General features: G+C 41.6%; 1 protein-coding gene across 1 annotated transcript in view; it reads right to left on the minus strand.

The window, feature by feature from the left end:
- Positions 1-13,017, minus strand: part of LOC134480517 (uncharacterized) — a 31,272-nt gene extending 18,255 nt beyond the window's left edge. The window contains exon 1 of the mRNA XM_087568843.1: positions 12,869-13,017. The gene's annotated coding sequence lies outside the window, so the exon portion shown is untranslated. The remainder of the gene's footprint in view (positions 1-12,868) is intronic.
- Between the last annotated feature and the right edge of the window lie 2,022 nt (positions 13,018-15,039).

Below are 15,039 nucleotides of genomic sequence, written 5' to 3' on the forward strand. Positions count from 1 at the left end.
GTTGCCAGCCCCTCATACATATGGCAGCATCACACATATGGCTCCTTCTACCAACCGCCACTAATTACCATTTGGACATTCCATCACAGTGTTCTCAAGAAGAAAGATGCAAACAAACAGAAATAGAATGAAATTTAAAATCTTTTTTATCAGGCTGGAGAGACGGCTTGGTGGTTAAGAGCCCTGCTTCTCCAGTGCTCCCAAGTTCAATTCCCAGCAACCACATGCTGACAGACAACTATCTGTAGTGGGATCCAATGCCCTCTTCTGTCTGAAGCTCTCTTCTGACATGCAGGCACACTCGCAGAGTGTTCATGTACATAAATAAATAAATCTTTAAAAATAAAACCTTCTAATCAGTTAATGTATCTACATCTAGAAGCTAGAAAAGGGTCACAGCAATATTAAAAATAATTCAGAAATGGTAAAGGGATGTACGAGAGTCACAAAATTCACTGGGCAAGATGGTGTATGCCTGGAATCCCAGCACTCACAAGGCTGAGGTAGGTGGATTGCCTTGAGTTCAAGCCTAGACTAAAGTGTGAGACCTTGTATTAGAAAACAAAACAATTGGGGAGGGGATGGAGAGAGAGACAGAGAGACAGAGAGACAGAGAGACAGAAAGACAGAGAAAGAGGGAGAGGGTGACAGAGACAGAGAGCCAGCGCCAGAGAGAGACAGAAACAGAGAGAGACATCGATGTCATTTCCTGCACTGATGACAAGCTACTGAAGAATGTGAATGTCTCCTACCAAGCACTGAGATAATCCTAATGACAGAATGGGTTTCTTATTAAGATATCATCAACTGTAGATGGAAAAGTAAAGGAATGTATAATAAATAAAAGAGAAATCCTAAATTTGGAAAGCCTAAATTTAGAAGACTGTATAAGTTTAAGTCATAGGGGAGGGGATGAGAAGATGTGGGGGAGAGAATAACCAGAATAAATTATATATGTGTATGAAAATGTTAACTAAGAGCAACCAATGAAAAGAGAAAAGCAGGTTTATTTTACGGTGAAATTGAGTTCCCATATGATACTATATAACATTTTTTAAATTGATTATATGAATTATCTGCAATAAAAAATCAATTGTTATTAAAGATGTGGTTGTGTTCATATTAATTTCAAGTGTTTTAAATTCTTTTTATTTATTTGCTTATTTATTGATTAATTTTTTAAGACAGGGTTTTCCTATGTAGACCAGGTAGACCTCAAAAAAGAGACCCACCTGCCTATGCCTCCAAAGAGTTAGGATCAAAAGTATACATACAGATGAAATTTACATTCTTAAAGTGATCAAAAATTACAGCTATCAACTTGGTACAATTATTGAACAGTGATCAAGTGAATAAAAATATCAGAAACACATGTAAGGCATTAGGTTACTGTTGTTAAAAGGATCTTGAGCAGCATATATAATTCAAATCATCCAGGAGACACATAGTGAAAAACAACATGAAACTGGGTAAAGATGATTTAAATTTTTTTAATCTATTAAAAATTTTAAAGTGCATTCGATATGAAAGCTGTAAGTGATATACTTCACATTTTTGCTTATATACCATCTTCAATTTTATGTGCATTCTGCAAGTATTGTCCATGTTTATTCAGGCTCTTAATATTTCCCCATGACTGATACCATTCACAGAAATCATATTGAGCAAACTGTATATGTTGACGTATAATAGAATTGTATTCTACAAAGTATAGCATAGAAATATGTATACATAACTTCCCATATGTATGTATATACATATGTAAATGGCTCAAGAAAATGAGTATCATGTTATCACTGTGGTATTACTTTCATTAAAATCCTGAGAACATTGAAATGGCATCAAATAATGACCAGATTGGCAAAAAAAAAACTCCACAAAATAAAATTCTTATAAAGAATCTAACGATACTAGCAAAAGATGCAAAATATTAAAGACTCATTGAAATATAAAGCCCAGATGAAATTCTGTATAATATTTTCTCAACTCTAGGATAATGTATTTTTGTACAACTATATCAATAAAAGGCCTGAATTTTGAAGAATTCAAAAGTAGTACAGTATGATTATGCAGTGGTCAATACTGTTGCATACCATTTTACATAACTGCAAACACTCTTGATCTTTTGTTCCGTGGTCTAGTGATGAACTCGGGTAGATTTATGGGGAACCATTGCACTGTAGACTTAAACTGGATTAATTTGGGGATGAGTAAGCCATATTTTGGTAAAGTTGCTTTAAAAATAAACCGTTGGATATTAGTACAGTAAGTAATTCTCCCTGAAGGAAAAACCAGACACCAAGAACCTAGATCACTGCTGTCCAGGAGAAATTTCTAGATGATAGAAATATTCTATATCTGCGGTGTTTCTGTCTATGGATTCTGGCTGGCTGTTTGCCTCCTGGTTTGCCTGCTGTGACTAAAGAGGCAGATTTTAGTTCTAAGTTTAGTTCATCTCAAATAGCCATGTGTGACCAGTGGGTGCCATTTGGACAGTGTAGCCACAGAAAACTGAAGCAGTGTAACCAAAGACTCACCTAGGAGTCAGTTGACCTCCTAGAAGGTGACTTGGGAAAACATTGGCATTGATAGCCTCTTGGGGAGCTCACCTTCTCCAAAAGCAAACTGTGAATCCTTTACTCTTCTGCAATAGTCATAATGCAACTGGTCTCACACCCACCCCATCCCTCACCAAAGACACTTGAGAGGGAGCTAAACCCACTGTGTGCTTTAGATTTCAGTTTAGAAAGCACTTCCTTCAAAGTGGAGCAGACTGAGATTGCCAAGTCCTTTTCGTGGCTCCGGGGACTTGGGTCTGACCAGGGATGAGTAGGAAATGAAGAATGACATTGGACACCCATAGATGGGGAAGGCTGGGTCCGTGAGCTGGAGAAAATGCAGCATCCCAGAAGCTCAGCATGTTTATTATATAGAGTTGGCCAGGAAGCAGGGCTGTTGCACAGGGAAGCAAGGAGGTGGGCATTACATGCAGATAAACAAGGAGGGGAGGACTATGCATATGTAACTGACAAGGGGCAGATTTAGCTAATCTCAGTAGGAGCAGTCTCTGCAGGGAACAGTCTTCAGGCTGTAAATATACAGATGGGGCCAGGGAGAAAGGTAGAGTTGACTTTTTCTGCACACACTATCAATGCCATCCTGAGAAGGCTTTGTTGTCTCTGAGTCTCAAGGGGCATGGGGGCCTTTGCCTTTTCCCCATGGATAAATGGCATTGGGTCCATGGCATGGTCATATCAGGTTTACAGCACACATCCACTCAGGGCTGCACTTCCTCAGGGCTTCCTCTGCTCCCACAGTGAGATCTCAAAAGAAAAACAGAAACCAAAGAAAAAATGTGCTCAGTTAACTGGTTAATTCCCTAAAGTATACAGATCCAGTGTCCTAACTAGGACTTCTTCAAAGGCTACAGAAAATCCTGTGGACCTAAAGTAAGCAAGAAAAAAAAAACCCAAAGACCCTTCGTCCCCCAAAAGATGAATGGGAGAAAAAAATTATTAAAGGTTTTCATAGAAAATTGTTTAAGAAAAACACACGGGAATTGTACTTAATAGAGTTAGTGTGCTGAGATGTGAGACCCACTCACAACATGCAGCATTTGGAAGTCTCAGACAACTTAACAGAAGAGGACTCCTAAATGTTCGTTGTGACCACTCTCCACATACTACTCACAGCTTAATACTAACCTCCATAATTGAGTTGGGGACAGTGTTCACCATAGCAGATAATTGAAGCAATAGTGCACACAGACACACAGACACACACAAACACACACACACAAAACACACACACACAAACACACTCACACACACAAAACACACACAAAACACACACACTCACTCACACTCACACATACACTCACAAACATACACACACACTCAAACACACACACAAAAAACACACACTCACACACCCTCACACATACAGTCACACACATACACACACACTCAAACACAAGCACACACACATACACACACCCTCACACATACACACACACAAAACATACCAAACACACACACACTCAGTAGCACACACAAGAGAAATGTATATTCTAGGAAATTTCTTGGTGTATTTTTATTTGTAAGCCTCAATGCTGGAGTATTCTTGGTTTTGCATAAAGTGGGGGGAAAAGTCAGGCTTCATTTTCCCCCTTTTGAAATGACAGATATCTGTGTGTTAAACAGACTCTGATGGCTGTCCAGGCTGCCTCGGCCTATTTGACAGCATCCAGGTCACCTTGGTCTGGACAGTGGTTGTTCTTCTTATTGGCAACTGGTTTGCATCAGAAGAATTTTTCACATCCTTACCAATATTAGAAGATTGGTGACACAAGCAGCTTGACAAACAGTAAAATTATTGTGGTTTTGCCTTTCTGGAGGACATTAAAATTTACATGGTTTGCATATGGCTTTTTTTTCTTAGCATTTAGTCCTGCTTTAGTGCTGTTCAAATGTGGCCATGCAGCCAGCATCCCTTTGCTCCAGGCTCTCAGCACCCCATTCCTGTCACTGATCTGATACATACTTGGTCCCAGAGATTGACAGCAGAGGGACTTGACACACAGCATCCACTCTGCTTCACTGCATTGATTTTTGTAAATTCTTTACAATGGCTATTTCTTTTTTTTTTAATTAAATTGAGTATTTCTTATATACATTTCTGTTATTCTGTTTCCCGCTTTCCGGGCAAACATCCCCCTCCTCCCTCCCATTCTTTATGGGTGTTGCCCTCCCCATCCTCCCCCCATTGCCGCCCTGCCCCCAACAATCTAGTTCACTGGGGGTTCAGTCTTAGCAGGACCCAGGGCTTCCCCTTCCACTGGTGCTCTTACTAGGATATTCATTGCTACCTATGAGGTCAGAGTCCAGGGTCAGTCCATGTATAGTCTTTAGGTAGTGGCTTAGTCCCTGGAAGCTCTGGTTGCTTGGCATTGTTGTACATATGGGGTCTCGAGCCCCTTCAAGCTCTTCCAGTTCTTTCTCTTCAACAGGGGTCCTATTCTCAGTTCAGTGGTTTGCTGCTTGCATTCACCTCTGTGTTTGCTGTATTCTGGCTTTGTCTGTCAGGAGTGATCTACATCCGGCTCCTGTCGGACTGCACTTCTTTGCTTCATCCATCTTGTCTAATTGGGTGGCTGTATATGTATGGGCCACATGTGGGGCAGGCTCTGAATGGGTGTTCCTTCTGTGTCTGTTTTAATCTTTGCCTCTCTATTCCCTGCCAAGGGTATTCTTGTTCCCCTTTTAAAGAAGGAGTGAAGCATTCACATTTTGATCATCCTTCTTGAGTTTCATGTGTTCTAGGCATCTAGGGTAATTCAAGCATTTGGGCTAATAGCCACTTATCAATGAGTGCATACCATGTGTGTTTTTCTGTGATTGAGTTACCTCACTCAGGATGATATTTTCCAGTTCCGACCATTTGCCTACGAATTTCATAAAGTCATTGTTTTTGATAGCTGAGTAATATTCCATTGTGTAGATGTACCACATTTTCTGTATCCATTCCTCTGTTGAAGGGCATCTGGGTTCTTTCCAGCTTCTGGCTATTATAAATAAGGCTGCGATGAACATAGTGCAGCACGTGTCTTTTTTATATGTTGGGGCATCTTTTGGGTATATGCCCAAGAGAGGTATAGCTGGATCCTCAGGCAGTTCAATGTCCAATTTTCTGAGGAACCTCCAGACTGATTTCCAGAATGGTTGTACCAGTCTGCAATCCCACCAACAATTGGAGGAGTGTTCCTCTTTCTCCGCATCCTTGCCAGCATCTACTGTCACCTGAGTTTTTGATCTTAGCCATTCTCACTGGTGTGAGGTGAAATCTCAGGGTTGTTTTGATTTGCATTTCCCTTATGACTAAAGATGTTGAACATTTCTTTAGGTGTTTCTCAGACATTCGGCATTCCTCAGCTGTGAATTCTTTGTTTAGCTCTGAACCCCATTTTTTAATAGGGTTATTTGTCTCCCTGCGGTCTAACTTCTTGAGTTCTTTGTATAGTTTGGATATAAGGCCTCTATCTGTTGTAGGATTGGTAAAGATCTTTTCCGAATCTGTTGGTTGCCATTTTGTCCGAACCACAGTGTCCTTTGCCTTATATAAGCTTTGCAGTTTTATGAGATCCCATTTGTCGATTCTTGATCTTAGAGCATAAGCCATTGGTGTTTTGTTCAGGAAATTTATCCCGTGCCCATGTGTTCCAGATTCTGCCCTACTTTTTCTTCTATTAGTTTGAGTGTGTCTGGTTTGATGTGGAGGTCCTTGATCCACTTGGACTTAAGCTTTGTACAGGGTGATAAACATGGATCAATCTGCATTCTTCTACATGTTGACCTCCAGTTGACCCAGCACCATTTGCTGAAAATGCTATCTTTTTTCCATTGGATGGTTTTGGCTCCTTTGTCAAAAATCAAGTGCCCATGGGTGTGTGGGTTCATTTCTGGGTCTTCAATTCTGTTCCATTGGTCTATCTGTCTGTCTCTGTACCAATACCATGCAGTTTTTATCACTATTGCTCTGTAATACTGCTTGAGTTCAGGGATAGTGATTCCCCCTGAAGTCCTTTTATTGTTGAGGATAGTTTTAGCTATCCTGGGTTTTTTGTTATTCCAGATGAATTTGCAAATTGTTCTGTCTTACGCTTTGAAGAATTGGATTGGTATTTTGATGGGGATTGCATTGAATCTGTAGATCGCTTTTGGTAAAATGGCCATTTTTACTATATTAATCCTGCCAATCCATGAGCTTGGGAGATCTTTCCATCTTCTGAGGTCTTCTTCAATTTCATTCTTCAGAGTCTTGAAGTTCTTATTGTACAAATCTTTTACTTGCTTGGTTAAAGTCACACCGAGGTACTTTATATTATTTGGGTCTATTATGAAGGGTGTCCTTTCCCTAATTTCTTTCTCGGCTTGTTTCTCTTTTGTGTAGCGGAAGGCTACTGATTTATTTGAGTTAATTTTATACCCAGCCACTTTGCTGAAGTTGTCTATCAGCTTTAGTAGTTCTCTGTTGGAACTTTTGCGATCACTTAAATATACTATCATATCATCTGCAAATAGTGATATTTTGACTTCTTCTTTTACGATCTCTATACACTTGACCTCCTTTTGTTGTCTGGTTGATCTGGCTAGAACTTCAAGAACTATATTGAATAAGTAGGGAGAGAGTGGGCAACCTTGTCTAGTCTCTGATTTTAGTGGGATTGCATCAAGTTTCTCTCCATTTAGTTTAATGTTAGCAACTGGTTTGCTGTATATGGCTTTTACTATGTTTAGGTATGGGCCTTGAATTCCTATTCTTTCCAGGACTTTTATCATGAAGGGGTGTTGAATTTTGTCAAATGCTTTCTCAGCATCTAATGAAATGATCATATGGTTTTGATCTTTCAGTTTGTTTATATAATGGATCATGTTGATTGTTTTCCATATATTAAACCATCCCTGCATGCCTGGGATGAAGCCTACTTGATCATGGTGGATGATTGTTTTGATGTGCTCTTGGATTCGGTTTGCCAGAATTTTATTGAGTATTTTTGCGTCGATATTCATAAGGGAAATTGGTCTGAAGTTCTCTTTCTTTGTTGGGTCTTTGTGTGGTTTAGGTATAAGAGTAATTGTGGCTTCATAGAAGGAATTTGGTAGTGCTCCATCTGTTTCAATTTTGTGGAATAGTTTGGATAATATTGGTATGAGGTCTTCTATGAAGGTCTGATAGAATTCTGCACTAAACCTGTCTGGACCTGTGCTCTTTTTGGTTGGGAGACCTTTAATGACTGCTTCTATTTCCTTAGGAGTTATGGGGTTGTTTAACTGGTTTATCTATTCCTGATTTAACTTTGGTACCTGATATCTGTCTAGGAAATTGTCCATTTCCTGCAGATTTTCAAGTTTTGTTGAATATAGGCTTTTATAGTAAGATCTGATGATTTTTTGAATTTCCTCTGAATCTGTAGTTATGTCTCCCTTTTCATTTCTGATTTTGTTAATTTGGACACACTCTCTGTGTCCTCTCATTAGTCTGTCTAAGGGATTATCTATCTTGTTAATTTTCTCAAAGAACCAACTATTGGTTCTGTTGATTCTTTCTATGGTCCTTTTTGTTTCTACTTGGTTGATTTCAGCTCTGAGTTTGATTATTTCCTGCCTTCTACTACTCCTGGGTTTATTTGCTTCTTTTTGTTCTAGAGCTTTTAGGTGTGCTGTCAAGCTGCTGACATATGCTCTCTCCTGTTTCTTTCTGCAGGCACTCAGCGCTATGAGTTTTCCTCTTAGCACAGCTTTCATTGTGTCCCATAAGTTTGAGTATGTCGTACCTTCATTTTCATTAAATTCTAAAAAGTCTTTAATTTCTTTCTTTATTTCTTCCTTGACCAGGTTATCATTGAGTAGAGCATTGTTCAATTTCCACGTATATGTGGGCATTCTTCCCTTATTGTTATTGAAGACCAGTTTTAGGCCGTGGTGGTCCGATAGCAGGCATGGGATTATTTCTGTCTTTCTGTACCTGTTGAGGCCTGTTTTTTGACCAATTATATCGTCAATTTTGGAGAAAGTACCATGAGGAGCTGAGAAGAAGGTATATCCTTTTGCTTTAGGATAGAATATTCTATAAATATCTGTTAAGTCCATTTGGCTCATGACTTCTCTTAGTCTGTCTACGTCTCTGTTTAATTTCTGTTTCCATGATCTGTCCATTGGTGAGAGTGGGGTGTTGAAGTCTCCTACTATTATTGTGTGAGGTGCAATGTGTGTTTTGAGCTTTAGTAAGGTTTCTTTTACGTATGTAGGTGCCCTTGTATTTGGGGCATAGAAATTTAGGATTGAGAGTTCATCTTGGTGGATTTTTCCTTTGATGAATATGAAGTGTCCTTCCTTACCTTTTTTGATGAATTTTAGTTGAAAATTAATTTTATTTGATATTAGAATGTCGACTCCAGCTTGCTTCTTCTGACCATTTGCTTGGAAAGTTGTTTTCCAGCCTTTCACTCTGAGGTAGTGTCTGTCTTTGTCTCTGAGGTGTGTTTCCTGTAGGCAGCAGAATGCAGGGTCCTCATTGCATATCCAGTTTGTTAATCTATGTCTTTTTATTGGGGAGTTGAGGCCATTGATATTGAGAGATATTAAGGAATAGTGATTATTGCTTCCTGTTATATTCATATTTGGATGTGAGGTTATGTTTGTGTGCTTTTCTTCTCTTTGTTTTGTTGCCAAGACAATTAGTCTCTTGCTTCTTGTAGGATATAGCCTGCCTCCTTATGTTGGGCTTTACCATTTATTATCCTTTGTAGTGCTGGATTTGTAGAAAGATATTGTGTAAATTTGGTTTTGTCATGGAATATCTTGGTTTCTCCATCTATGTTAATTGAGAGTTTTGCAGGATACAGTAACCTGGGCTGGCATTTGTGTTCTCTTAGGGTCTGTATGACATCTGTCCAGGATCTTCTGGCTTTCATAGTTTCTGGCGAAAAGTCTGGTGTGATTCTGATAGGTCTGCCTTTATATGTTACTTGACCTTTTTCCCTTACTGCTTTTAATATTCTTTCTTTATTTTGTGCGTTTGGTGTTTTGACTATTATGTGACGGGAGGTGTTTCTTTTCTGGTCCAAACTATTTGGAGTTCTGTAGGCTTCTTGTATGCCTATGGGTATCTCTTTTTTTAGGTTAGGGAAGTTTTCTTCTATGATTTTGTTGAAAATATTTACTGGTCCTTTGAGCTGGGAGTCTTCACTCTCTTCTATACCTATTATCCTTAGGTTTGATCTTCTCATTGAGTCCTGGGTTTACTGTATGTTTTGGACCAGTAGCTTTTTCTGCTTTACATTATCTTTGACAGTTGCGTCAATGATTTCTATGGAATCTTCTGCTCCTGATATTCTCTCTTCCATCTCTTGTATTCTGTTGGTGAAGCTCGTATCTACAGCTCCTTGTCTCTTCTTTTGGTTTTCTATATCCAGGGTTGTTTCCATGTGTTCTTTCTTGATTGCTTCTATTTCCATTTTTAATTCCTTCAACTGTTTGATTGTGTTTTCCTGGAATTCTTTCAGGGATTTTTGTGACTCCTCTCTATGGGCTTCTACTTGTGTATTTATGATTTCCTGGAATTCTTTCAGGGATTTTTGTGACTCCTCTCTATGGGCTTCTACTTGTTTATTTATGATTTCCTAGAATTCTTTCAGGGATTTTTGAGATTCCTCTCTGTAGGCTTCTACTTGTTCTCTAAGGGAGTTAGTTCTTCACGTCTTTCTTGAAGTCCTCCAGCATCATGATCAAATATGATTTTGAAACTAGATCTTGGGGCTGGGGATTTAGCTCAGTGGTAGAGCGCTTGCCTAGGAAGCGCAAGGCCCTGGGTTCGGTCCCCAGCTCCAAAAAAAAGAACCAAAAAAAAAAAAAAAAACTAGATCTTGCTTTTCTGGTGTGTTTGGATATTCCGTGTTTGCTTTGGTGGGAGAATTGGGCTCCGATGATGCCATGTAGTCTTGCTTTCTGTTGCTTAGGTTCCTGCGCTTGCCTCTCGCCATGAGATTATCTCTACTGTTACTTTGTTCTGCTATTTCTGACAGTGGCTAGACTCTCCTATAAGCCTGTGTGGCAGGAGTGCTGTAGACCTATTTTCCTGTTTTCTTTCAGCCAGTTATGGGGACAGAGTGTTCTGCTTTCGGGCGTGTAGTTTTCCCCATCTACAGGTCTTCAGCTGTTCCTGTGGGCCTATGTCTGGTGTTCACCAGGCAGGTCACTTGCAGCAGAAAGGTTGGTCTTACCTGTGGTCCCAAGGCTCAAGTTTGCTCATGGGGTGCTGCCTACAAGCTCTACGCGGGGACAGCAACCAGGAAGATCTGTACCACCCTTTCCGGGAGCCTCTGTGCACCAGGGTTCCAGATGGCGTTTGGTGTTTTCTTCTGGCGTCAGAGATGTGTGCAGAGTGCAGTCTCTTCTGCTTTCCCAGGCGTTTCTGCCTCTCTGAACGTTTAGGTCTCCCTCCCACGGGATTTGGGTGCAGAGAACTGTTTATCCGGTCTGTCCCTTCAGGTTCCAGCAGTGTCTCAGGCGCAGAGTTCCTGCAGCTCCTGGGCCCTCCCCCACCAATACCACCATTTCTTTAACTGGTGATTTCTGAAAAGCTCATCATTTTTTCCATGGGCTTCTACAGTAATGATACTCAGTCTCAGTTTTGTAAGACACAAACAGGCAACTCACACTTCTTTCTTGGCTCCCACAACTGTCAAAGGGAACAACACTGTCGCTGTCCATTGTGCTTCCCTATCAATCCTGCTATGGATGGTAATGAATTCCAGTCTTTTCAATGTGAAAACAGGCCACCACTTGAGGGCAAAGGTTATTAAAATTACCCAAACCGGTATATTCTCTAAAATTTTCACATAGCATTTTACTGATATCACAATGTAAATTCACCACAAATATTTAACCAATGAAAATATTGAATAGCTCTGCAAATAGGAGCGATAATCATATATACTTGAAAACAACTATTATGGACACAAAGGACGTACTAGGAGAAAAGATACATCACTAAAAGCTACACAAGCAGCAAAAAAGACACTACATTTCTTGGTTTGAAAGTTAGGTGATACACTTGATCTTTAAAGACAGGCAATGTACTTGATCTTTAAGCCCTTCAACTGTGCCCTGTCCACATAGAAACTGCAGTAGATGACAATCTTTTGTAAGATTTATTTATTTATATGTGAGACAATGCAGCTGTCTTCAGACACACCAGAAGAGGGCATCAGTACTCCTTACAGATGGTTGTGAGCCACCACGTGGTTGCTGGCATTTGAACTCAAGACCTCTGAAAGAACACTTGATGCTCTTACCCACTAAGCCATCTCTCCAGCCCTCACAACAGCCTCTTACACAGCACCACAGTGGTCTATTTCACTAGATGGCTCCAGGCTGATAACAGAGAAACTTTCATAGTTCCTGAGCACTTCTGAGTTCAAATACCACCAGTGCTAACTCTGTGCTGTTGGCACATTCTGACCTGTCTCCTAAGGGTTGTCAGCCACAAAAGGGATGGGTTAGCACCAGACAGTATTCACTGCCCAATCCTAAAAACCCCATCAATTCTGAAAAAGCCACATTCCATGCTTGCTCCATATTTGAGGAAGCCAAATGGTTGATCTGGCTCAAGGCTCTACTTTTCTTAGCTCATCAACTTTCTTTTTCCACTTCTTGTCACAAGAAGTATTTTTTTATGCTGCAACTACACTGCAATGTTTGAAGGAAACCACCATAAACTCTGGATGTCACCTCTTGAAATTTAAAATTCACCAAACAATTCGTGGCTTTTTAATCAGCACCATGGAAAATAAATAAAAACAAGCAAAACCATTCCAAAGGAACTTGCAGATCTGGAGGCCTGCTCATAGCAGGCAGGAAAGAATTAAATTATGCAGAACTGTAATCTCTCAGAGCTTTGGAGGCTAAAAAAGAGGAAATCTCTGTTTATGTTCCCTTTCCCCCAGTAATTGAAGGAGTGTATTTTACATCCTCCAAATACAATTTCTTGCAAGGGGCAACCAATTACAAAGTAGATCAGAAGAAATCTATTAAATAATACATTCATTGCCTGAGGTTTTAAGAAAATATTTTCCCACGATCCCCGTCCATTAACAGCACACTCCAGATTACCTCTCCATTCTTTCTCAATGCCATAGGCTTTCCAATCCCTGCTTCAGCTCTCCATACATCCCTGAACCCTCCCTTCCCCTACCCAATGGACTCACTTTGCATTGCCTCCTTCTGCCACTGCTTTCCCAGGACAGGGGGACCAGGGGGGGGGGGCGGAGCCAGAACCAGGCAAGTAGGGACGCGGGTCTCCTACCTACCTTGATTCTGCTGCTCTGGCGGTGCAGCCCGCCCTGCTTGCTGCTTGCTGTCCCTGGGTACCAGACCGGAGGTCGGGCTAGGGGTCCGCGCGAGCACCACGCCTCCAGGTCCCCTGGCAGGGCTGGCCTGGGCTTCGTCCCTGGACACTGAAGGCTGCAGTCTCTTCTTGAAACCCCGCCGCTATCATAGCGCGCCTGCCCTAGGCCAAGCTGACCCCCAACGCCTTTAAGGCCCGCTTCCCTGGCTGCTTCTTCTGCTTTTTCTTTTCTTTTTGTCTTTCTCTTTTTGTTCGCGACGTAGCGCCTGCGAAGAGCTCGCTTCCAGGAAGGAGGACATCGTGCAGGCAGAATCACCTCTGGGCCCTGCCGGGGTTGGAGAGGGAGAGAGAGGAGTCAGCTTGGGCGGCGGCGCCCTGACTGCAGGCACCTGCTGATGGAAAACTCGCCCAGGCACACGCGCTGCTGCGGGTGCCAAATATAACGCGGGCGCCCCGTCCCCTCAGGCCCCGCGCTCACCCACGAGATCCGCGTGCCCTGAGGCCTGGCTCGGGCGCGGTCGAACGGCGGGGTGGGAAGGACACGGGTGCCCACTCCAAGGTGCAGGCAACCTGGTGAGGCGCAATACTCGGAAGCACGTGGTGCGGAGGTCCTGGCTCAGTCCAGGTGGGTCAGTCCCCTCTCAGGGCTCTGGGGAGGCGTAGGGCGGCTTCTGTGGCCCCCAGGCCTACCTTGACCTAACTGTGGCCAAAGCCTCAGGAGCTTCCAGCTACCCCAGGCTGGAGACTTGGGCAGGGTGATTGTGGCTGCCACTCTCCTAGGCCAGCTCAGCAGGGCACAAGCCACCACCTGCTGTCCTCCCCTGAAGGCATCCTGATGGGGCTGAGAGCCCAAGTCCAGCAGGCGAGCCTCAGGGCACAGGGCCATGGTCTTGGCTCTGCACCTTGTTGCCAGCCCCTCACACATATGGCAGCATCACACATATGGCTCCTTCTACCAACCGCCACTAATCACCATTTGGACATTCCATCACAGTGTTCTCAAGAAGAAAGATGCAAACAAACACAAAAAGAATGAAATTTAAAATCTTTTTTATCAGGCTGGAGAGATGGCTTGGTGGTTAAGAGTGCTGCTTCTCCATTGCTCCCAAGTTCAATTCCCAGCAACCACATGGTGACCCACAACTATCTGTAGTGGGATCCAATGCCCTCTTCTGTCTGAAGCTCTCTTCTGACATGCAGGCACACTCGCAGACAGAGTGCTCATGTACATAAATAAATAAATCTTTAAAAATTAAACCTTCTAATCAGTTAATGTATCTACATCTAGAAGCTAGAAAAGGGTCACAGCAATATTAAAAATAATTCAGAAATTGTAAAGGGATGTACGAGAGTCACAAAATTCACTGGGCAAGATGGTGTATACCTGGAATCCCAAAACTCACAAGGCTGAGGTAGGTGGATTGCCTTGAGTTCAAGCCTAGACTAAAGTGTGAGTCCTTATATTAGAAAACAAAACAATTGGGGAGGGGATGGAGAGAGAGACAGAGAGACAGAGAGACAGAGAGACAGAAGAGACAGAGAGACAGAAGAGACAGAGAGGGAGACAGAGACAGAGAGACAGAAAAACAGAGAAAGACGGAGACGGTGACAGAGAGAGAGAGAGAGAGAGAGAGAGAGAGAGAGAGAGAGAGAGAGAGAGAGAGAGAGAGAGACCTCGATGTCATTTCCTGCACTGATGACAAGCTACTGAAGAATGTGAATGTCTCCTACCAAGCACTGAGATAATGCTAATGACAGAATGGGTTTCTTATTAAGATATCATAAACTGTAGATGGAAAAGTAAAGGAATGTATAAAAAATAAAAGAGAAATCCTACATTTGGAAAGCCTAAATTTAGAAGACTGTATAAGTTTAAGTCATAGGGGTGGGAATGAGACGATGTGGGGGGAGAGAATAATCACAATAAACTATGTATGTACATGAAAATGTTAACTAAGTGCAACCAATTAAAAGAGAAAAGCAGGTTTGTTTTACGATGAAATTGATTTCCCATATGACACTATATAACATTTTGTGAATGGATTATATGAATTATCTGCAATAAAAAAATCAATTGTTATTAAAGATGTGGTTGTGTTCATATTAATTTCAAGTGTTTTAAATTCTTTTTTT

This window comes from Rattus norvegicus, chromosome 9 (assembly GCF_021556685.1).
Source record: "Rattus norvegicus strain SHRSP/BbbUtx chromosome 9, alternate assembly SHRSP_T2T, whole genome shotgun sequence".
NCBI lineage: Eukaryota > Metazoa > Chordata > Mammalia > Rodentia > Muridae > Rattus > Rattus norvegicus.